Raw genomic sequence first — 25,936 nt, 5'->3', positions numbered from 1 at the left:
GGCTTACAGTCTAATCGGGGGAGACACAAAAGCAATAACAATAAATAGAATCAAGGGGATGAACATTTCATTAACAAAATGAATAGGGTAATGAAAATATATGCAATTGAGCGGACGAGCACAGTGCTGAGGGGAGGGGAAGGGAGAGGGGGAGGAGCAGAGGGAAAGGGGGGGAAAGAGGGCTTAGCTGAGGGGAGGGGAAGGGGGGGGCAGAGGGGGAGCAGAGGGAGCAGAGGGAAAAGGGGGAGCTCAGTCTGGGAAGGCCTGTTGGAGAAGGTGAGCTTTAAGTAAGGTTTTGAAGAGAGGAAGAGAATTAGTATGGCAGAAGTGAGGAGGGAGGGCATTCCAGGACAGCAGGAGGACGTGGCCCAGGGGTCGACGGCAGGATAAGCGAGAATGGGAGAGGGTGAGGAGGTGGGTGGCAGAGGAGTGGAGCGTGTGGAGTGGGCAGTAGAAAGAGAGAAGGGAGGTCAGGTAGGAGAGGGACAAAGTGATGGAGAGCCTTGAAGCCCCGAGTGAGAAGTTTTTGTTTTGTGCGGAGGTTTATAGGCAACCACTGGAGGTTTTTTAAGAAGGGAAGTGACATGCCCAGGGTATTTCTGCAGGAAGATGAGCCGGGCAGCGGAATGAAGAATAGACTGGAGGGGGGACTTTGATTTATCCAACTTTGATTTGTCCAACTTTGAGTTGGACACAGTCCCCATGCCACATGGAGTTCACAGTCTAAGTAGGAGAGAGGAGGATTTAATCTCCATTATACAAGAAAATCTGTTTCCTTAACTGAGGCACAGAGAAGTTAAGTGACTTGCCCAAGATCACACACCAAGCAAATGACAGAGCTGGGATTAGAACCAGGTCCTCTGACCCTCAGGCCCGAGTTCTTTCCACTAGGCCACAGTGTATATATTATAATTATAATAATTGTGGTATTTAAGTACTTACCATGTGCCAAACATTGTACTAAGTGCTGAAGTAGATACAAGAAAATCAGGGCCCAAATGAAGCTCATAGTCTAAAAGGGCTAACAGGTATTGCATCCCCATTTTACAGATTAGGATACTGGGATACAGAGAAGTTAAGCGATTTGCTCAAGGTCACCCAGCAGACCTTGGAATTGGAACCCAGGTTATCTGATTACCAGGCTTCTGCTCTTTTAAAAAGTGGCCTAATGAAAGAAAAAAAAAACTTCATTGTGACGTGGATAGAGCTGAGACTGGACTGGCAGGGCTAGCCATATGGTAGATGTACATGGAAATTCATTCAGTGGTATTTGAGTGCTTACTGTGCAGAGCACTGTACTAATTGCTTGGCAAGTACAATTCAGCAATAAAATTTACTTTGAGAGTAGTGTGCATCTCTGTAATCAAACTTTTACCTGACAGGCAGCCTACGTTGTCTCTTTCCAGCCTTCTCCTTTAAGTGACAGGCTTTATATATGGGGGCTCAATAGTCATCAGATTATTTCTCAGACTCCATTTCTAGGTTGCAGGTCTTGAGTGGGTGCTTAAGTGGGTTCTTTTAACATTTCTATTTCCATTACTGCTTAAAGTTTTATCATATGTTAGAGTGGCTTAGTGGAAAGAGCACGGGTTTAGGAGTCAGAGGTCATGGTTCTAATCCTAGCTCTGCTGCTTGTTAGCTCTGTGACCTTGGGCAAGTCACTTAACTTCTCTGTGCCTCGGTTACCTCATCTGCAAAATGGGGATGAAGACTGTGAGCCCTAAGTGGGACAACCTGATTACCTTGTATCTACCCCAGTGCTTAAAACAGTGCTTGGCACATAGTGATTAACAAATACCAACATTATTATTATTACATCCTCTGTCATCTCCTCTCTTCTCACGGTCAGCCTGGCAGAGCTGTTTGGCAGTAAACTTCATTCCAATTGATGGGACTCCAGGTTCTGTTTTGGGAGTACCATCTTGCCACATACTGTTCATTTAACCTAGTAAAGAAACATGTCTCTAGACTGTAACTGCTTGTGGGCAGGGAATGTATCTACCAACTCTTTTGTACTGCAGACTGTGTTTAGTACAGTGTCCTGCACATAGAAAGGGCACAATAAATAGCACTGATTGTGCCTTATGCTGGGCTCTGAAGGTTGGCTGCTTTCTCCATACAAAAGATTTGGTAATAGTGAAATGCATACATTTCCCATCCCCTTGCCCCACCTGCCAACCATCACTTTAGCATTACATGAAATAATTTGTCTTAGAGGGGGACAAATCATTTTAAAACCCATTCACTTATCATGCATAATGAATATCAACAATGTAAGCAATATTTACTTTATTGCTGGTTTGAAATGAATATGTACATTTGTAAAATCCTCAGATACAAGGCAAATCCACTAGTTAAATATATATGTTTTGTATAAATATTAGTAATGTAAATGATTGGTAAATGCCTTAATTGAATTAACTTACCCTGTCACTAAACAGTAAAATTATAGTGAATGGTATTGTAGTGAAAGTAATATATTAATATTGGAAATACTAATGCATAGTTGCCTGTATTTTTTTCCAATAGGCCATGCTACTCTTGTTAAGCACTTACTATGTGCCAGGTACTGCAGTAAGTGCTGAGGTAGTTTATGAGGTAAAGCTGGTTCACCATCTAACCTCCTCATGTGTCAGGCTGGTCACCCCAACCAGTGAGGATGAGCAGGCTGGCCTTTTCCCGCTGGTAGTTCCTCCAGTTTAATAATGGGCAGTGACCTTTACAATTACAAGGAGGGGGCAGAAGAAAAGCTGGTGAAAGAGACCAAAACAGAACAACCAGGTTGGGAGGAGGCCAGCCAGATGTGAGACAAATGAAAGTTAATAAGTCTTTGAAGATGACAGCTATGAAAGGGAGGGAATTCTAGTAAAGAGGGAGGACTTGAGCAAGGGATCATCAGCAGCACAAAGGAGCTCGAAGTAAAGTGAGTGGGTGGGCATTGGAGGAGCAAATCGTGTGGGCTAGGTCATAGTAGGAGATTAACAAGACTAGGTAGGAATTTATTTATGTTAATGTCGGTTTCTCCCTCTAGATTGTAAACTCAAGGGCAGGGAATGAGTCTCTTTACTGTTATATTGTACTTTCTCAAGCACTGAATAAAGTGTTCTGCACACAGTAACCACTCAAATATGGTTGAATGAAAGTAGAAAAGGGAGAGTTCACTGAGTGCCTTAAATCCAATGGTAGAAAGTTTCTCTTTGATGTGGAGGCAGATGGGAAATAATTGAAGGTTTTTGAAGAATAGAGTTATGTGGACTGAACAGTATAGGTGAGCATTGGAGGAGCAAATTGCAAGGGCTGGATCATAGTGGGATCATTAACAAGATTAGGTAGGAATTATTTATTTATGTTAATGTCTTTCTCTAGATTGTAAATTCGTAGGTGGGGAATATTTGTTTACTAAGTGCTTGAGAGAGTACAATAAAGTGTTCTGCACACAGTAAACACTCAAATATGAATGAAAGTAGGAAAGGGAGAGGTCATTGCCTAAAATCCAGTGGTAGGGCGTTTCTCTTTGATATGGAGGCAGATGGGAATTTGAAGGTTTTTTTTTGAAGAATAGGGGTAGGTGGACTGAACATTTTTTTTAGTAAATTCATGTGGGCAGCAGAATAAAGTATGGACTAGAATGGTCTCACATCAGAGGGAGGGAGCTGGGCAAAGAGGCTGATTCAGTAGTCGAGGTAGGATATGGTAAATGCTTGGATCACTGTGGTAACAACTGGATTGAAAGGAAGGGTTGCATTTAGAGATGCTATGAAGGAAAAACTGACTGGATTTCAAGACAGAATGAATGTGTGGGTTGACTGAGAGATGATTTGAGGCTAAAGCCTAGATTATGGGTTTGTGAGATCTAGGCGGGGATTAACACGTGGCTCAGTGGAAAGAGCATGGGCATGGGAGTCAGAGGTCATGGATTCTAATCCCCACTCTGCTGCTTGTCAGATGTGTGACTTTGGGCAAGTCACAACTTTTCTGTACCTCAGTTACCTCATCTGTAAAATGAGGATTAAGACTGTGAGCCCCAAGTGGGACAACCTGATCACCTTGTATCTCTACCCCCCGTCCCCCAGCACTTAAAACAGTGCTTTGCACATAGTAAGTGCTTAATAAATGACATTATTATTATTATTATTATTAGTGGGCTAATACAGGTTATCTAGAGATAGCCAAACATTTAAAAAGCAAAAATCTTAACATCCTTTTGAAATATTCTTATTTGACATGTCCTCTATATAAGGATCAGGAACATCAGTCTTTTTTATATTTAAGCACTTTTCCCCCTCTAGACTGGTAGCTCACTGTAGGCAGGGAATGTGTCACTGGTAGGCAGGAATTGTTATATTTTACTCTCCAAAGCTCCTAGCACAATGCACTGCACACCTTAAGTGCTCAGTAAGTATTGACTGTGTCAAGCACTGTACTACACCCGTGGGTAGATACAAGCTAATCAGGTTGAATACAGTCCATGTCCCACATGGGGCTAGTCTTAATCCCCATTTTACAGATGAGGAAACTCAGGTACAGAGATACAGTGACTCAACCAAGAGTATACAGTAGACAGGTGGCAAAGTCAGGATTAGAAACTAGGTCATTCTGACTCCCAGGTCTGTGCTCTATTCGTTAAGCCACACTGCATCTCAACTTCTTATATACTTTTCCTCTACCTATCCTTTATTTGACCCTCATCAGTTTTTTCTCCTAGAAAAAAAAGAAAAATAAATAGCCAACCTTGTTTACAGTATTGTCATTCATTTAAACAATTAGATTTCTAATTGTTGGAGGCAAAGCGGGGGGCAGAGAGGCAGCAGAGGGAAAAGGGGAAGCTCAGTCTGGAAGGCTTCTTGAAGGAGGTGAGCTCTCAGTGGGATTAGCACTGGCCCCCACTGCACGGAATGGAGTCCAATGGAGAGTCCCCATCAGTGGCAGTCTCAGAGCTGGCATCCTTGTACCACACCCCCAGCCCAGGGGGCCTGACTGCTGGGTGCTACAGACTGCATTACTCCAACTAGTGGGATATGCACAAATCTCTTGAATATTATCTAATGAAAGTTTCTTGAATGAGGTGATTGACATATGCCAATTGATTGGGTTTAGCTAGTCAGTAAATCATATTTGAGTGCCTACCGTTTGCAGACCACTGTACTAACTGCTTCGGAGAGTACACTACAACAGACATATTCCCTGCCCACAACGAGCTTACAGTCTAGATAACAGACATTAATATAAATAAGCTAGCTATTGGATGGATTATTAGGCCTGGTGGCACCTGGGACCAGTACTTTACTGGGGTTACAGCTGGGGATAACACCATTAATAGCACAATTCAATTGTATTTATTGAACATTTATTGTGTGAAAAGTACTGTACTAAGTGCTTATCATAGCCAAGATTTTGGGGGGTACATGAGGAGTTGCTCTGCTTCTGCTTCCCCTATAGGTTGGAGTTATCTCCCCCTTTACTGAAGCTGAGTTGGGGTCATCTGAACCAGACTGTGCGTCGTCCAGGGCTTGCCTTGGCACAGGGCCCTTGAACTTCTTCAGCCCCATAAGTCCTTGCGTTTGGATGCACCTGGCTACAGCTAAGAGGAGGAAAAATCAAATCTCACTGTATATCAAGCAGGTAAATAAGTCATATTTCATCATTTGCTAGTGTAATTCTTATTAAAAAATTGAGCAGAGAGCATATCTAAGGACCATTTCAGGACCTGCTGTTATCTTTGTCTGGCCACATAAAATGAAAAATAAAGTTAAAGATGAACTGGGAAATGTGAAAGAAAACATTCATCCCTTCATATAAAGCTTGCTCAAATTTCAGTGGGTGCAAGACTGTTTATTGATTCCTCCACCCAAATTAATCCTAAGCACAGTCGTTCTGGAAAAGAAATGTAGTTTTGTTTTTTTTTGATCTGTTGGTGTCACTTAAATTTTAGAAAATGACTATTAATGACTCCAGAAGGCTACTGGTTCCTTTGAAGGATATTTATAACTTATGTTTCACTTCTTTCAGAACTTAAGGTAGGGGGTGACAATTGTAAATACTTAAACAGTTCTTTCTTTAAGTTGCTGCTGAGATTTTTTAGGGGTAGGCACAGCAGGCTGCACTTCTCTCATCTTTCAGGAGAACCAACCTCATTAATTGCTCATCTATCCCAGACATCAAGCTTATTTTGAGATCAGAGAAAAACAAGAGTTCCTGAAATTTTGGTGGCTGTGGTAATACTACTAGTACTTATTGAGCACCTAAAGGGTAGAATACACCACACTAAGCACTTGGGAAATATAAAACAAGCAAGTGACATCTGCCCTGGTCACTAGAAGGGAACTCTAATGAGGGAAATAGACATAAAAATAATTACAAGCAGAGAGATAGAAATAAATAACAGTTTACAGTTAAATGTACATGAATGTTGAGGATAAAAGCTAAGTAGGAACATAAATGCTAGAGTGGACTAATGACTTTATGTGACTTGGGATGCTGGGATTTAATTGAGGAGGGCATGTTGGAGGTGGTTGGCTTTCAGGAAAGATTTGAGTGTGGTAAGGGCTGTGGTCTGCTAGATTTGGAAGGTGAGTGTTCCAAGCAGGGAAAACTGTGTGAACAAGGCATTGAATATGATGGGAGAGTTGAGGTTGATATAGAATTACAAAGTTAGCTTGGATGAAACAAAGAGAAAAGATTAGGAAGTACTGGCTGAAAAGAGCAAATATGGAGGGTGGGGTGAGTAGTTGCAGAGTGTTCAAATCATCAGTAATATTTACTAACACTGTATGCAGAATACTAAGTGATTGGGAGAAAACAATAGGCTTGGTAGACATGATTCCTGCCCACAGGTAGCTTAAGGTCTAGAGGCCAAGAAAGATATTAAAATATTGATACTTCTATAAGTGCTATGGAGCTAAGGGTGGGGTATCTGCTTAAAGTGTGCAGATCCAAGTCCATAGATGACAAAGAAGGGAGAGAGGGATAGGGAAAATGAAGGATTAGTTGGGGAAGGCTTCTCAGAGGAGATGTGATTTTAGTGGGGCTTTGAAGATGAGGAAAGTATTGGTAGGTATTGGTAGGTATCATAATGAAGGTAGAGTATATTGTTCCAAATCTTAAAGCCAGTTGTCAGGATTCTGTGATGTTGAAGGACATGGGGATTCAGTGATGGTTTTGAGAAGTGTTGAGATATGTGCCGAGCTATGCCTCAGGAAAAGGAGTCTATCAGCTATGAGAGGGCAGAGGTTAGGGAGTAGGAAGACCATTGAGGAGAATGGTAAGAGTATTTTAGTCATGACATGATTAGAGCTTGTACCAAAGTGGAGGGGAAGGAGCAGGTAGGGGAAATAGCAGGTAGGAAAGAATTTGTAGGGTTTTGTAGTAGGTTGAATGTTCAAAACTGAAAGACTAAGGGGTTCAGGATAACACCGAAGTTGTCAAATTCTGAGAATGGGGAGGATGGCACTGTTATTGACTGAAATAGGAAAGTTGGGAAACAGAAGATAGATGAGTAGGTTCAGTATTAGACATTGTCTGAGGTGCCAGCAGGACATCCAAAAGGAGATTTGGGATTGTTAGGCTGGATGGAAGCCATTCCCATTTTTGTCTGTAAAATGGGAATTAAATTATACTCGCTGCACTTGGGATGAGGACTGTGTCCAACCTGATTAACTTTTATCTACCCCAGTGCTGAGAACATATCTAAAGAGATAGATACACTGAGAAAGAGTAGGTAGAATAAGACAAAGGGAATCAGAACTGACCTTTGTGGAAACCCTGAAATTAGGGGATAGGAACCAGTTAATGAAACTAAGGAATAGCCAGAGAGGGGGAAAGAGTATTAGGTCTATTACAGTGTCAGCAAAATGGAGTTTCAAGTGCTGTAAAGGACAGTGTAGTACACAGTACCAAAGGTAGCTAAAATTTCAAAGGTTAGGGAAGAGTAGAGCCCACTGGATTTGATTATAAGGAGGTAATGAATGATCTTGGAGAGTGCAGTCTCAGTAGAGTGGAGGGTTTGAAAGTCTGTGGTGTCAAGATGAGAGTTAATGGAGAGGGGACTGAAGACAGCATGTGTAAGTGACCCCTTCCAAGGATCTGTATGGGAATGGGGGCAGGAGATGGGGCAATACCTGGAGAGGTCTCCACATCAAGAGATGTCTGTTCAAGTATCACAGGGACTTGGGGCACATTTGAAAATCAGTGGGGAAGAGAGAATGAGAGGTGGGTGTAGGATAATACTGGTATTAATCTCTTACTATGTGCCAAGCACTGTATTAAATACTTGGGTAGATACAAGATAATCAGGTCCCATATGGAGCTCACAGTCTAAGAAGGAGGGGAAAAAAGGTATTGAATCTCTATTTTGCAGATGAGGGAACTGAGAAGTTAAGTGATTTGCCCAAGCTACACAATGGGCAAGTGACAAGTTGGGATTAGAACCCTGGTCCTCTGACTCCCAGGCACAGGCTCTTACCACTAGGGTACACTGCTTTCCTAGATCCACAAGCATAAAGGTTTCAGAATATTATTTTAGTACCTTGCAGTTTCACTCATGTCCAGGGGCTGTAAGGTTAAGGCAAACCTATGGTTTAGGTTTTCCTGGAAAACTAGGGTCTTGGCTAAACCCTCTGGTGCTTGCTTTGTGAAGATATTTGTGATCTTGTTAGGAAAAAGGTGTATTAACCAACTCTGTTGTATTGTACTGTCCCAAGCACTTAATATAGTGCTCTGCACATAGTAAGTGCTCAATTAATTCCATTGATTTAGTTGGAGCGAAGATGAATTATACAGAAAGGGGAAGATTTCTTTTTGTGAGACAGGTTGAATCAATTTAATAGGTGGTAAATGAAAAGATGTCACCGCCCAACAGAAGAGATTTGTCATTATCAGAACATGGAGCAACTGCCCTGATAGAACAATCGCCCTGATAGAATCAGATATCAACAAGGGGAAGGGAAAACTGACTATATGTACCCATCAGTATTGAAGCAATGTGGCCTAGTGGAAAGACCACAGGACTGGCAATCAGAGGACCTGTGTTCTAATCCTGACTTCTCTTGTCTATGTGACCTTGGGCAAGACACTTCATTTCTCTGTGACTTTTAGCTCACTGTAAAATAGGGATGAAGACTGCCCTATGTGGGACATGCCCTACATCTAACCTGATTTGTAGATACCTACCCCTGTGCTCAGTACAGTGCCTGTCACATAATAAACACTTACCAAATACCATTTTTTTAAAAAATAAAAAAAAAGATCCTTGTTGGCAGGGAACCTATTTCTCCACTCCAGTGCATCTATTATGAGGGACAACAATCTTGGTTTCCTTTCTGGGAGAAGCTTTCAGTCTGAGCCAAGATTTAAAAAAAAATAATCTAAGGAAAGTAATGACTGTGAATGCCCATGTCTTTCATTTTCTAACTGGTTTGATCATGTTGTTGAAAGGAGGATCAAATTGTCCTATCTGATTCAGATCAACCAATCAATATATTTCTTGAGTTCTTTGTTCCCAGTATTGTCCAAAGCAGTTGGGAAATTACAATATAACGAGTTGGTAGACATGATGCTGGTCCACAAGGACCTTACGATCTAGAGGGAAATAAAAGAAGGGGCAGAACATAGGGTGAAAAATGAGTGATTAGTCAGAAAAGGTTTCTTGAAGGACATGTGATTTTAGTTGGGCTTTGAGGAAGTGGCGAAGGTGTTGTATGTGAAGGAGAGGGAGTTTCAGGCCAGAGGGATGATATGAAAAAGGGGTCAATAACAAAGACAAGATTTAAATATAATAGGTTGGTGTTAGTAGAGTGAAATGTGTGGGTTGGATTGTAGTAGATGATCAAGATTAGAAGGGGGAGAGCTGATTGATTTGAGATTAACTCAGATATCAAAGATCCATATTCCTGATAAATTTTTCCTTCCACATTCTTGACATTGTCTAACTAGCATTACTGTACTCATACAAGCTTACAATTTATACATCATCTCTCCTACTGTAAAGAATGTGAATCTGGTACGTCTTATTTTTACCCTACAGATCATTACAGTACTCTGCACGCAGTAAGTACTCAAATATGATTGAATGAATTCTAATTCTTCATTTACATTATTAAGACAGGGGAGGAAAGAATGAATTTCCTTTTTTTCGTGGGTGTTTCTCACCTAGAGAGAAACCCTTATCAAGTACTTACCAATTCCCATTTCTTTCCTGATTGACTGTACTTCATATTTTTGGAGACACTTTGTGAAGCCAAGAAAACAGAAGAAAAAATTTTTAAAGTGACCCAACAATTCAGACAAAAGTTTCAATTCTGTATAAATCCAGGAGTGCCAGTTTTATACATTAACGATGTGTCTCAGATATCCATTTAAGACACTAGATGCTTCTGATTTATTTGATTTTTTTTTTTAACTGAAAGAATGTCTGCCATTACATCTACTTGGCTTGACCCCTTATCCTCATGCTATAGTGTTCAAAATGCTCACTGACTTAAATGAGAGGACAGAATCAACCCATATTGCATGTATTTCTCAACCCTCTTTTTGTCTTGAAGGTACAATGACAAGGTATATTCCTTTATTTCTGTTACTATTAACTTGCTATAAGTCACTCAGTTGACTGGTAAGGATCTCTTGGGTGACGGGATTGACATCTAATCAAAAAGTAGCTTAAACTATAATTGACTTTCATCTGGGCAATAATGAGTTGTTCGAACACTACATAACAAAGAAAAGGAATTTGATTTTTCTTCCCCTTAACTCAGTTTGTTAGAAACCCTCATTAAGCTATTATCGGTGTCAGTTACTACATCATTTTATTTTCCTGATAAGTGGTATTTGTAAACTGCCTACTCCGTGACAGGCACTGTACTGAGTGCTGGAGTAGATACAATAATTAGGCTAGACACAATCCATGTCCCGTCATGGGGCTCTGAATAAATCTTGGTTTTACAGATGGAGATAAGTGAGGAACAGTGCCATTGTTTTTACGAGATGTTCTTCCCCCTGACTCTATTTATTGCCATTGTTCTTGTCTGTCTCCCCCGATTAGACTGTAAGCCCGTCAAAGGGCAGGGACTGTCTCTATCTGTTGCCGACTTGTTCATTCCAAGCACTTAGTACAGTGCTCTGCACATAGTAAGCGCTCAATAAATACTATTGAATGAATGAATGAACAGAGAAGTTGTGACTTGCCCAAAGTCATGCAGCAGACAAGTGGAAGATCAGGGATTAGAACTCAAGTCCTTCTGACTCTCAGACCTGTGCTCTCTTCACTAGGCCATGTGGGGAATAAATTTACTTCCTGGTTAGATGCTTTCCCAATTCTTCATGCTTTAAGTACAACTATTACTATTTCAAGATCTCTTCTGGAGCTCCTCAACCTACTCTCTGTACCTCGATCTTGTCTATTTCATTGATAATTCCATGCCTACTTCCTACCTCTGGGCCAGAATTCTTTCCATTCATATGTAACACACTGATACTTTCCCCACCTTCTCCACCCTCCTAAATTCACGTCTCCAAGACCCCTTTCCTGACAAACCTCATTTCTTCTATTCACTCTCCCTTCTGAGTTACCTATACACTGGGAACTTGAAATTCACCCCACCCACAGCACCAATGTACATATGCCTAAACTCTCTCATTTTCCCTATTTATAATTTATCTGTATATTGGGGATTAATTCCAACCCCCTCAAACATAGACACTAAGCCCTCTGTGGGACAGTTACTATGGCCAACCTGATTATTTTGTACCTATACCAGTACTTCAGTGCAGGGCATGTATAAGTACATAAAAAGTACTATTTTTGTCATTAGCATTATTGTTTTAATGTCTGTGTCCCCTCTCATTCCTTCATTCAATCACATTTGAGTGCTTACTGTGTAAAGCACTGTACTAAGTGCTTGGGAGAATGTAATAAACAGACACATTCCCTGCCCACCATGAGTTTACAGTCTAGATGGGAGAGACAGGCCACAATACAACTAAATAAAATTACACATATGTACATGAGTTCTGTGGGCCTGAAAGGGGGAAATGCAAAGAGAACATGTCAGGGTGATACAGAAGGAAGTGGGAGATGAGGAAAGTTGGGAAGGCCTCTGGGATTAGATGCACCTTCAATAAGGCTTCGAAGCATGGAAGAGTATCTGTCAGATCTGAAGAGGAAGGGCATGGTCCAGAGGCAAGATGTGGTCTAGGGGTCTGCGGCAAGATAGGCAAGATGGAGGCACAGTGAGAAGGTTAACACTAGAGTGAAGTGTGTGGGCTGGGTTGTAGATGGAGAGAAGCAAGGTGTGATAGAGGGCAAAGTGGTGCAGTGTTTTAAAACCAATGATGAGGAGTTTTGATATGGAGGTGGATGTACAACCACTAGAGTTTTTTGAGGAGTGAAGAGACATGTTCTGAATATTTCTGTAGAAAAATGATTCAGGCAGCAGAGTGAAGTATGGACTGGAGTGGGGAGAGACAGGAAGCTGGGAGATCAGCAAGGAGGCTGATGCAGTCAAAAATCCAGGTGGGATAGGATGATCATATTAACATGGTAACAGTTTGGATAGAACGGAAAGGGAGGATATTGTTAAGGCTAGCATTTAAACTCCATGTGGCAGGGAATTGTCTAGCAACTCTATAGGATTGTACTTTCCCGAGCCCTTAATACAGTACTGCGCACACAGTCAGTGATCGATAGATGTCATTGATTGATCTTCAAGGAGCTCCTCATTTTCTTTCGGTTATAATTTTACCTTGTGTTCAAACCTGTAGAGCATTGTTGGAATGATAGTCTGAATATATGCTCTTGTAAATGCTATTTGAGAATATTCAGAGACTATAAATGCTCAACCAGATTGTTAATTAATGCAATCCCAGGATAAATCCAACTCACTTCTGTGTTTCCTTTTAGAAAATGAGTTCTGGAGAAAATTTAGGTAATATATCAATCTAAAATACTAGACTGAGCCCCAAGTTTAAAAGGGAATGTGTCCCACCTGATTTATCTTGATTACCCCAATGCTTAGTACACAGTATTTGTAAGCACATAACAAGTACCACAGATAATATCCTTATTATACGCATATTCTGTCCTAAGACCTTGGGGGAATACAAAAGAGTTAATAGATACGACTCTTAACTTCAAGGATCTTGCAAAAATTTGACATTTAAGTACTTACTACATGCCAAGTATTTTACTGAGCAAGCAATTGGGTAGATATAATGGATTTACCAGTCCAGAATGGTTCAAAGACTTGGTCAGATAGATGGAACAGACTTTAAAGACTCCACTTGTGAGCAAAGTGGTAACCGTTATCACATTAGCTCAAGATCAACTGTCCATACCGGGGAACCAAACAGATTATTTAGACTGTGAGCCCATCATTGGGCAGTGATTGTCTCTATCTGTTGCCGAATTGTGCATTCTAAGTGCTTAGTACAATGCTCTGCACAGAGTAAATGCTCAATAAATACTACTGAATGAATTTGTACTCATAAACTGCAAACCATCTGGCCTTTCCTTTAGAAAAACTATAGTTCACTGGTATCACCAGAGACCAGGTGAGGTTCTGAAAAGAATCCTCTATCTTACACAGCAGTCTAGGTTGTCCAGGATCCAGCCCTCATTGATCTTTGAGTTGAAGCTGAGAGGCAGAATGCCAGCTCTTCCCTGATTTTAAACAAGTTCACCAAAGCAGAGGAGGGCAGATACTTTTGTGCCTGCTGGGGAGCCCACAGTGGACATGCCCTTAGGGAACCCGTGAAGAAAGCCTTCCTCCTTGACTGCCTGTCAGACTTTCCAAATAACCATGACTTCTTCAATATTGTTTCACAGCCTTAAACACCTGCACCTTATCTCTTGCTGAATGATAATGGTACATCTCCACTGGATTAACAGGGGATGCTGACATAAAATTTATAATTGGGAGTAACTCAATATCCCATGGAAACTCCATCCAAACAAGCACATTCATGAGTCCAGGAATGAAGATTGGGTATGAAAAAGAGAGAGGGGTGTTTATTTAGCTTGACTAAGCTTTTAGCATTATATGTAAGAGTAATACATATTGGCCAGCACTAAACTTTGTTGGTTTTTCAACTTTTGTGATTTTTACATAGAGCGTTTGGCAGACATTAATATAAACATATTAATGTCTTTCTCCCCCTCTAGACTGTAAGGTCGCTATGGGCAGGGAATGTCTCTGTTTATTTTTACATTGTATTCTCCCAAACGCTCAGTACAGTGCGCTGTATGCAGTAAGTGCTCAATAAACATGACTGAATGAATGAAAAAAGCACATGAAGTGCCAGAGTGAGGCTATAGGGTGAAGTCATGAGAGATTAATCAGGGAAGGTATCCCCCTAACCCCCCATCCCCCGAGATTTGATTTCTGGAGGACAGCACAATGGCCAGTTAGATGTGAAGGACAAGGGAACTTCAGGTAAGAGAGAGGGTGGGTGAGAGGAGAACCAGATACAGTGAGTAGATTTGCTTTAGAGGAGTAAAGCAAACATAGTGGCCTGGAGTGGAACAGGAACGAGGATGAAAGAACTTACTGAATACCTTAAAGTCAAGGGTCAGGACTTTCTGCTTGAATGGATCTTGCTGAAGGATTTGGAGGGATGGGGAGTTGTGTGAGAGAAGGTAAGGTACCAATCAGTGATCTCGAAGATTAAAATTGTAATAGATGTAACAAAAAAGAAATCACCACTGTTTAAACTCTTCAATTTACTCTATACTTGAAGTAAGGCCGTAAGAAATGCCATAATGAAATAGTCCAATAATCAATCGAGTATCAATTTCTGGCTCCTTGAGGCAAACCAGGAGCCTGAAGGAAAAATGTTATTGCTCCCCATCTTAACCTGCCATCCTCATTATTGCATCATCAGAGACTTCTGAAGTTTTCCCCTCAAACTCATTACTGATCTTTCATCAATTAGTTTAGCCCCTTCTTCATCTTCCAATATCCCCAACTCTCCCAGTAACAGTGTACTGTGAATTTTGTGTTCCTGAATTTTGAATAAAACTTTGTAAATACCTCTTTATTCTGCCTCCAGAGTTTCTTAATACATTATTAATCCATATCCTTACCCAGTAGGTGGAGAAAAATGTTTTTTTTTCTTTTTGTTTTGAATTTGTCATTTCAGGTTTCGTTGTGTGCCTTCTATTATGAGAAACAGCATAGTATAGTGGACAATGAATGGATCTGGGAATCATAAGGTCATGGGTTCTAATCCCACCTCCATTTGTCTGCTGTGTGACTTTGGGCAAGTCACTTCACTTTTCTGTGCCTCAGCTACCTCATCTGTAAAATGTGGATTAATAATAATGTCATTTGTTAAGTGCTTACTATATGCGAAACACTTTTCTAAACACTGGCGGGATACAAGGTGAGCAGGTTGTCCCATGTGGAACTCAGTCTTAATCCCCATTTTACAGATGAGGTAACTGAGGCATAGAGAAGTGAAATGATTTGCCCAAAGTCACACACCTAACAAGTGGTGGAGCCGGGTCTAGAACCCATGACCTAGAGTTTGCTGTCCTGGAATGCCCTCCCTCCTCACCTCTGCCAAACTAATTCTCTTCCCCTCTTCAAAGCCCTACTGAGAGCTCACCTCCTCCAAGAGGCCTTCCCAGGCTGAACTTCCCCTTTTCCCTCTGCTCCCTCTGCTGCCTCTCTGCCCCCCCTTCACCTCCCCTCAGCTAAGCCCCCTCCCTACCCCCCTGCTCCTCCCCCTCTCCCTTCCCCTCCCTTCAGCACTGTGCTCATCTGCTCATTTGTATATATTTTCTTTATTTATTTTGTTAATGAAATGTACATCACCTTGATTCTACTTGCTATTGTTTTAATGAGATGTACATCCCCTTGATTCTATTTATTGCTATTGTTTTTGTCTGTCTCCCCCGATTAGACTGTAAGCCCGTCACTGGGCAGGGACTGTCTCTATCTGTTGCCGACATGTACATTCCAAGCTCTTAGTACAGTGTTCTGCACATAGTAAGCGCTCAATAAATATTATTGAATGAATGACCTCTGACTCATTCTTTCATTCATTCAATTGTGTATATTGAATGCTTACTATGTGCAGAGCACTGTACCAAACTCTTGGAACATACAATTCGGCAACAGATAGAGACATTCCCTGCCCAACAGGCTCACAGTCTAAACGGGGGAAACAAACAGCAAAGTAAAACAGAACCAAGCCTGGGCTCTTTCCACTTAGCCATGCTGCTTCTCTGATTAAGTGATTAAGACTGTGAACCCCAAATGGGACAGGGACTGTGTCCAACCCAATTTGCTTGTATCTACACCAGAGCTTAATACATTGTCTGGCACATACTAAGTGCTTAAATACCATTATTATTATATTACTATTATTCTACTGATGTGGAATTTAATGAACAGAAATTCCTCATTTTTTTGGGTGCTTAAGTATATATGCGAAACATATATATGTTATATGTTTATATGTCTAGCACTGTTCTTGGAGCTTGGGTAGATATAAGTTAATCAGGATGGGCACAGTCCCTGTCCAATATGAGACTCAGAATCTGAGGAAACTGAAGCACAGAGAAGTTGAGGGACTTGTCTGAGGTCAGACAGCAAGTAGTTGCCAGAGCTAAGGTTAGAACTCAGGTCCCCTGACTTTGAACCTCATGTTCTTTCTACTAGCCATAGTGCCTCTCAGGTCATGTTGCTTTATGATTTTTGTAAACCACCACTGTGAAGAGAAGCAGCTTTGCCTAGCAGGTAAAATACAGGTCTTGGAGTCAGAAGGATCTGAGTTCTAATCCCAACTCTTCCTCCTGTCTCTTTGACCTTGAGCAAGTCACTTTACTTCTCTGTGCCTACCTCATCTGTAAATTAGGGATTAGAACAGAAAGCCTCATGTGGTACATGGACTGTATCCAACTTGATTAGCTTGTGTGTTAATGGCAGTTAGTAAAAGCTTAATAAATATAGCATCAATCAGTGGGTATTGAATACTTATTGTGCACAGAGCAGTGTACTAAGTCCTCTGGAGAGTACATAAAAAAGAGTTGATAGACATAATCACTACCCATGAGGATCTTCTTGTCAAAATGAGGCATGCCAGTGTAGATTGAGAATGCATTTCTGCCTGATGTGGAAGGAGCTGAGCAACCACAGGAGGTTCTTGAGGACTGGTTAAAATTTTGACTAAATGGTTTTGCAGAAAAATGATTTGGGTAGCAGAGTGAAGTTTGGACTGGAGAGGAGTGAGTGGGAGGTTGGCAAGGAAGCTGATGCAGTAGTCAAGGAGGGGTACAAGTACTAAGATCTCTGGTAGCAGTTTGGATGGAAAGGAATGGGCAGATTGTAGTGAGGTTGTGAGTGTTGAGTCAATGGGACTTCATGACAGATTGAGTGAGAAAGATGAGTCAAGGATAGTGCCAATCAAGGTTATGAACTTGAGACAGGGAGGATGGCGATGTTGTCTGCAGTGACAGGAAAGTCAAAAGGAGGACAGGGTTTGGGTGAGACATGTTATATTTGAGGTGTTGGAAGGACATCCAAGTAGAAATGTCCTGAAGGCAGAAAGAAATCTGTGACTGCTGAAAAGGGGAGAAGTAAATTTGGGGATCATCCCAGTTGAGCTAATAAATTGAAGCTAAGGGAGCAAATGAGTTCTCTAATGAAGTGGGTGTAGAAGGAGAATAGGAGACCCAGAACTGAGGGATTCTCACAGTTAGGGAGTGACAGTCTCTTTTGCAGGTTCCTCCTCTGCCTAAGAAGAACCTGTCAGAAAGATAGGTCAGTTAAACCAAGGTTAGATGATGTTTCCAGAAGAAGGGTGTGGTCCACAGTGTTGAGGCAGATGATTAGGATGGAATAGAGGCCATCTGGCTTGGCAAGAAGGTCATTGGTGGAGCAGGACTGGAACCCAGATTGCAAAGTGTTGAGCAGAGGAAGTTAATGCCACATTAATCCAATCAATAATTGATACAATTAACACCACATGAAATCAGTCAGTTGTCCTATCCTGCCTTGATTATTGTATCAGCCTTCTTGCTGGCCTCCCAGACTTCTATGTCTCCTACTCTGCTGCCCGGATCATTTTTCTACAAAAAATATTCAGGATATGTTTTCCCACTCCTCAGTAAATTCCAGTGGTTGTCCATCCACCTCCTCATGAAACAAAAGCTCTGCACCATTGACTTGAAAGCGCTGAATCACCTGACATCCTCCTGTTTTACCTTGCCTTGTCATGAAGTCTAGACATGAAGACACTTTCGCCTGATTCCCCCATTTAGCCAGTACCATCCACTGTGAGACCAAATTGACAAAGCCCTCCATGTCTGTCTTCTCCCTTCACCCCACTTTTCTGCTGCAATCTTCCCAAACCCACCTTCAATAGCTGTATCTTACTCCCAACTCTTCCACCACCACCTCCTCTCTAATGCTATTTCACTCATTTGGAAATTCTCTCCCTCCCCATGTTGCAGACCATAGCTCTCCCCAAATTAATAGCCTTCCTTGCTATTCAATATTTAGGAACTAAAGAGTTATGAACCCATCTGGCAACACTCAAAATTATTAATTTATTTGTACCCATACTGAGCATTCTGGTTTTTGTGTCTGTGAATATATATAATATATTCAACTGTATATTCTTTCTCTCAGTGGGACAGGAAGTGTGTCTGATGTGTTAATCTCTCTATTCCGGTGCTCAGAATACTGTCTGGCACATAGTAAGTGCTTAACAGATGCCTCTATTATTATTGTGATTACCATCATCATTATTATTGTAGATGATGATAATAAGGACAGAATCTAGGCACAAGGTGAAATCCCTTCAAGGAGTGGGGGGGTGTGTGCCCATGGACACTGTCTGTATACCATGCATAGCCAAATGGGAAGTAGCACAGGCTTGGGAATCAGAAGGATCTGGGCTCTAATCCCAGCTCTGCCACTTATCCACTGTGTGACTTCTGACAAGTCACTTCACTTCTCTGTACCTCAGTGACCTCATCTGTAAAATGGGGATTAAGACAGTGAACCCCATGTGGAAAGGGACTATGTCCAACCTAATTAGCTTGTATCTATTAGCTTAGTACAGTGTCTGGCACATAGTAACTGCTGAAATACCATAAAAAACTGCACCAGAAGACTGACACTGCAAACCATGGACAGGCTCACAGCAACCTGAGGACAGACACTGTACACAATGGCAGGGACAGAGCACCTCAAGAACATGCCGCACAACACGGAAAGGCATACTACACCCCAGAGATGGACACTGCACACCACCAAAGACAGATACTACACTTGTAGGTAGTCTCATTGCACCCCAAGGAACGACACACTTTATCCCATGGGAGGAGACACCACACCCTCAATAAACCAATCAACTGTATTTACTGAGTGCTTACTGTGGGCAGAGCACTGTACTAAGACTTGGGTGAGTCCCAAAAGAGTTGGTAGACTTGTTCTCTGCCTGCAATGAGCTTACTGTCTTGTAAATATTTTTATCTTTCTCGCTTTGCTGCCTCCAGGGGTATGTGTCACTTTTTACTCTGTACTTCCCAAGGATAGTACCAGGTGGGCCCTCCATAAATACTTATTACTAATATTATTATTATTATTATATTACTGAAGACTTTGGCATTTCTTTCTCTTTCATTTCTTTTTCAAAGAGTAGGTGGATAATAGAGAATTAATCCAAGCCTTGCTGGGAAGGATATGTAGAGTCAGATAAATGTGAAAGGCACATCTCAGTTTATCCAACATTTTTTATTTCAACAGTTATTAGTTCTCTCTCCATCTAAGGTCTGCACTCTTCAGGGTTGTATTATATAAATGGTCTCCTGGTTTTACTAAGAAACTCAATGTTCATCATAGCAAGAAGTGGTAGGGAATGGGAATTGGAAAGTCTGGGTTGCAATCCTAGATCTGCTACTTGCCTGCTTTGTGATCTTGGACAAGTTAGTTAACTTCTCTGTCACATTTTTTTCTTTCTTCATCATCATCATCCTCCCTGTTACTGTGACACCAGTGAGGAATTGGGAGTGTGCCTGTATCTACTCCAGGGCTTACCATGTGCCCAAGACTGTGCTAAGCATTTCATGCCTGCCATTGTTTTTATGTATTGGAAAAGGAAAGAAATGGTGTAAGCGATTGCCATTTATTTGAATGTGGAAGGGGAATTCAATACATATTAATGACATTTTTCCCCAATTGGATTCAGTTCACTGATCCACACTGGAGTTCCAAGACAGCCATTTGGGTGGTCTTGAGAAAATCCCTCAACCCATTTAAATTTGTTTATCCAAATGAAAACTACAGATGTTATTGCTTAATATCCTCATAAGGATAGAGTGAAAACTCAACTGAGCAGATGAATGATTTAGTCTTAAATTTGATTTACATTTCTGAAAAGGTAGAAATAGGATCGTCAGAATTTTTATTATGCTTTTTAAAACAAGGCCAGAAGAAATATCAAAATAAATTACTTAGTCTGTGAGCCTTAGTGGGACAGAGATTGTGTTCATCCTGATTATCTTGTCTCTACCCCAGGGTTCATTACGGTACTTGGCACATAATAAGCACTTAACAAATACCATTAAAAGAAAATCAGTGTTAGGTATTTGGTGCCAAATAGACAAATGATATATTTTTCTCTCTATTTCTTTTCCTAAATAAATTCCATGTCACTATACATCCCTGCTAACTTCAATTATCTCTTAGTATTTCTAACAAACTTGTACAGCTAAAATATGGTCAGAGACCCCTCTATGCATAGAGAGGTATGATAAATTGGATTTGATATCACAAGTGACACTCTGTGTATCTGTAATTTTGTCAGAGACCTGCACCTTTGATCATGCCAACGCTATAGATTAAATAGAAAAATGGAGGGTTTTTACAGCCCAGGGATCTAAACATATGTTGAAACAAGTGCTTCATTGTACTATGGCAGATTCTGATTAAAATATCGATTAATCATGAATCTCACTTCCAATGCCAAACCCAGAAATTTGCTCAAATCCCTCACGCCTTTTTGGTAATTTATCAAGACAAAAGCTGTGCTCTGAAACCTCTTAAACTGAGATTCAGTGATTGTTTGGAAGGCACAAACTTCTACAATATTCCAAATCTGCCCTTCTGAAGTGATGGTTTTATAAAACTTATGAATCAGTGTTATTTTCAGTGTGTGTGTGTGTGTGTGTGTGTGTGTCTGCACGCACATGCAGAAGCAGTGTGGTTCAGTGGAAAGAGCCTGGAGTTGGGAGTCAGAGGTCATGGGTTCAACTCCTGGCTCTGCCACCTGTCAGCTGTGTGACTGTGGGCAAGTCACTTCACTTCTCTGGGCCTCAGTTACCTCATCTGTAAAATGAGGATTAACTGTGAGCCTCACATGGGACAACCTGATTACCCTGTATCTACCCCAGCGCTTAGAACAGTGCTCTGCACATAGTGCTCTGCACTTAACAAATACCAACATTATTATTATGCATGTAAAACTCATCTTTGTGAAGGATGCCACCTGGGGTTACACCTTTCTGGGTTGCATGGGTACGAGTTTCATGCAGATCAATCAATCGTAGTTACTGTATGTGGACCACTGTATTAAGTGAAGGGAAGAGTACAATATAAAAGAGTTCATTCATTCAGTAGTATTTATTGAGTGCTTACTATGTGCAGAGCACTCTACTAAGCACATGTAATGTACAATTCGGCAACAGACAGAGATGATCCCTGCCCAGTGATGAGCTCCCAGTCTAAACGGTGGAGACAGACAGCAAAGCAAATCAGAACAATACAAAAACAAAACATCATCAAGATAAATAGAATCAAGGGGATGTATACCTCTACCAAATTAAAGCAATAAATAATATATACAAATGAGCACAATGCAGAGGGGAGGGAGGAGAGGCAGAGGACGGGGGTGAGAAGAGGGGAGGGGAGCAGAGGGAAAGGAGGGGCCTCAGTATGGGAAGGCCTCCTGAAAGAAGTGAGCTCTCAGTAGGGCTTTGAAGAGGGGAAGAGAGTTAATTTGGCGGATGTGAGGAGGGAGGACGTTCCAGGACAGTGGTAGAACACGGGCCAGGAGTCGATGGCGGGATAGGCATGAATGGGGGATAGTGAGGAGGTGAGCGGCAGAAGAGCACAGTGTATGGGGTGGGCAGTAGAAAGAGAGAAGGGAGGTGAGGTAGGAGGGTGCAAGGTGATGGAGACCTTTGAAGCCAAGAGTGAGTTTCATATTTTTTTTTCCATCTCTCCAGAGATTCTCTCTTTCAGGTCCCCTTGAAAGGAGCTTCTTGGGTATCCGTTTTCCTTCCGCTCCAACAAGTGAAGCTGCACTGCTGTAAACATGGTTTCACAGCTGGTGAAATAACTGCAGGATTCCATGAAAATTTGTGTGGATTTTCTCTTCTAAATATTAATCCAGTGAAGTCTTTCGAGCTTATCTCATCAAGAAGTGCTTAATACATTTTTCTGGCCAGATCTCTCAAAGTTTAAATTATGAAGTTGCCAGACCTTCCGAGGAGGGGGAGGTGTCAGGAAAGAGGGAAGCGGGACTTTCTGTGAAGTTCAGGAAAAAGGAACCCAGGCTGACCATGGGGATTTCCTCTACTGTCCCAGTTCATTTTCCTGGGCCCTGGAGTGGGACTCCACTCATATCGGGGGTCCGGATTGATGAAGCAGGAAAACACATTTTCCTCTACTTATCCCTGACTTATTTTCCCAGGCTTTGGAGCAGTGACTGCAGCAGGGGAAGCAGGAAAACCTATTTCTCCTTGCTAACCTGGCTCATTTTTCTGGGATTCAGAGCAGTGGCTGCACAGGCAAAGCAGGAAAATGTTTCCCTACTTCTTCCCCACCAATGTCCTGCTCATTTACCTGAGTTGATCCTTGCAGTGAGAGAACTGCCATGGCCACCATCACTATGCAGGTTCCTATTTCCTTGATGCCCTAAGGTCTGTCTCCCCACAAAGTGAGTAGTGGAGATAAAATGAGGAGCCTGTTTGTTTTCTTTGTATTTAATAAACCTATGAAAAGATAAATCTCCAAGAGCCAGTAGCAGTCTGAGCAGGAGTGACACCCCAGACTGGAGAGTGCAGTAGCTAGCATCCAACCCAATGGGCCTGGTTGTGGAAGCTGGCATCAGATTGGGTCATATGACTAAGGGTGGGCAAGGTGAAAGCATGTTAGACTGTAGTCCAATCCCTTGGCTTAGGGATTGGAAGAATCAATAGCCTGCCCAGACAGCTGTGTGAGCTGATCAAATACATCTTATGCACATCATACCTCTGTTGTGGACTTGACTGCATTCCAGTTCCTGGCAAACCAGTCCTGCTATTTGATGTGGAGGAAGCTCATGAAACTGCTCCAGGAGCTTCATGGGTCCATTTTCACAATCTAATTAGTTTGGCATCTAAAAAGACCTTTTATTCATTCATTCAATAGTATTTATTGAGCACTTCCTATGTGCAGAGCACTGTACTAAGTGCTTGGAATTGACAATAGAACTCTTGTGGTTGCCCATTCACTTCCACATCAAACAAAAATTCCTCATCATTGGCTTTAAAGCACTCAATCACCTTGCCCCTTCCTATCTCACCTTGCTACTCTCCTACTACGACCCAATCTGCACATTTGGCTCCTCTAATGCTAACCTTCTCGCTGCACCTTCATTTGTCCATCTCACCACCCACCTTTTGTCCACACCCTGCCTCTGGCCTGGAACACCCTCCCTCCTCATATCCAACAGGCAATTACTATCCCCACCTTTTCAAAACCTTATCGAAGGAACATCTCTTTAAAGATCTTCCCTGATTAAGGCTTCCTTTTTCTTCTCCCAGTCCCTTCTGTGTTGCCCTGACTTTCCCCCTTTATTCATCTCCCCTCAGTCCCGCAGCACTTATGTACATATCTGTAATTTATGTCCTGTCTCCCGCTCCAGACTGTAAGCTTGTTGTGGGCAGGTAATGTCTGTTCATTGTTGTATTCTCCAAAGTGTTTGATACAGTGCTATGAGTGTACACAATAAGCATTCAATACATGCAATTGAATTAAGTTTTTATATCACTACATTCTGTCTAAAGGTCATTCCAAGGCCTTTCTGGTTATTTTTCCTTCTGCTTATTGCTTCTGTATGCCACTGAACAGCATACAGCTTAGGAATGAGGGAAACATTCCATTTTATCAATTAAAATCTTTGGGTGTAGGCGATGGTACATGTTTTAGAAATACCTTGATTTTTTTTTTGTAGCCCTCATCTTCAAAGCATTCTCTCTTTTTCCCTCAAAACAACCCTGTGAGAAAGACAGGTATTAGTTGCATCTTTCAGACAAGGACACTGAGGTACAGCAAGGTTAAGTGACTTACACTCATAGAGCAGACTGGAGCAGTTTGAACTTAAATCTGAGTCCTCTAGCTCCTAGTCAGTCCATCATATTTATTGAGTGCTTACTGTATGCACAGCACTGTACTAAGCAATTGGGGGGAGTACAACATAACAATAAACATAAACTTTCCCTGCTCAGATAGGGCTTACAGTCTAGAGGGGGAAACAGACGTTAATGAATTACAGACATAGGTGCTCTTCCACACTATATCACACTGCTTCCCCTTCAGGCTTGTTGTCAGCCAATAGTAATATAAACACACACATTCTCTTGTGCATGTGAATACACACACACACAAGCATGCACACACACACTGCTTGGAGTGTAATTTCTTTTAAGTAGCCAAACTCCTTGGTCAGTGCTTTTTCAATAAGTGGTGGTATGGTTAGTCTCAGTAAAGATGCTTTGTAAAGCCCATATTTTGGGAATGCAGAGAAGGAAAGTTGGCTATATCCTTTTTCTGAACCTGAATGTACTCCAGAGAATTACCCTGGGAAATAACATAGTGTTATAAAGTCCATGTACTTGGGTATTCTGAACAGTGTATGTGTGTGCACAATTTTTCAAAATAGTTACGCATCAGTGGACCCATTTAGAGTCAGGAAGATGGAGTAAGCCCATCTTTCTCCTATAATTAACCTGTGGATGATTCATTAGGATGGAACCTGAACAAATGTAGCTACTAAAAATTCTAGATTTGTCTAAGGTTGTGGACTCATAAACCTGGCTTTCTAAATTTCAACATCTAGATTTTCTTCTGTGAAAATTTCTGTGGTAATCATCACTAGCCCTTCAAGAGAGCCTAATATTGGAGAAACATTAAGATCTCTGATAATTGGCAATGGGAATTTGTAGGCTATAAATTGTTAAAGACCTAAGTGTTTAAAAAAAATTCAGAGAAATCTACATGCGTCTTATCCATTGAAACTAAGAGACTGCCTCACTTTTAGAAAAGCATATTTTACCCAGTAAATTTAATGTACCGAGAGTTTAAGTGCAGCTGTTTTTATTTCTGTAATTAACATAACAAGAATCATAAAGAGCACTATTCATAAGGAACACCTGCCTTTTTCAGAGATTCCAATATTCTTAAAAAATGAGGACTTTGTGAATTGTGAGTTGCTTGCTGCGGGAGTGTAAGGAACAACCCAAAATGCCCTGAGGAATCTTTAGAAATGCATTTTCCTAGTTTATATTATACATATATTTTTAATGCACTTTTCACACTGTGCCAGAACATATTTCTTTTGACTAGCCGACCATCCTATGACACTTCCATTGTTGCTATCCATATCCAGTGAGTGAATACTGAATAGTAGTTGCCAGTTGTTTCCAGGGAGTATTTTAGTCTTGATCACACAAAAGAATCCCTAGAAAAGTGAGTCATTCTGATTTACAAATGAATTGAAATAGAAATCTTATTAATCAATGGTATTTATTGAACACATACTCTGCTCAGGTCACTGTTTTATGATCGTCTATTTTATTTGGTAATATCATGGGTGCAATCTGTATAAAATTCATATGGATTATGAATGTCTGGGAGAACTATCAGACCTACCATTCCCTAGAAGGGAGATT

General features: G+C 41.3%; 1 long non-coding RNA gene across 1 annotated transcript in view; it reads left to right on the top strand.

Annotated features, from left to right (window-relative positions):
- The first annotated feature begins 5,444 nt into the window (after positions 1 to 5,444).
- Positions 5,445 to 25,936, top strand: part of LOC114811317 — a 184,218-nt gene continuing 163,726 nt past the window's right edge. The window contains exon 1 of the long non-coding RNA XR_005659997.1: positions 5,445 to 5,622. This is a non-coding gene — a long non-coding RNA (uncharacterized LOC114811317). The remainder of the gene's footprint in view (positions 5,623 to 25,936) is intronic.

Source organism: Ornithorhynchus anatinus, chromosome 4 (assembly GCF_004115215.2).
Source record: "Ornithorhynchus anatinus isolate Pmale09 chromosome 4, mOrnAna1.pri.v4, whole genome shotgun sequence".
Lineage (NCBI taxonomy): Eukaryota > Metazoa > Chordata > Mammalia > Monotremata > Ornithorhynchidae > Ornithorhynchus > Ornithorhynchus anatinus.
This window is presented reverse-complemented; position numbering and strand designations above follow the sequence as displayed.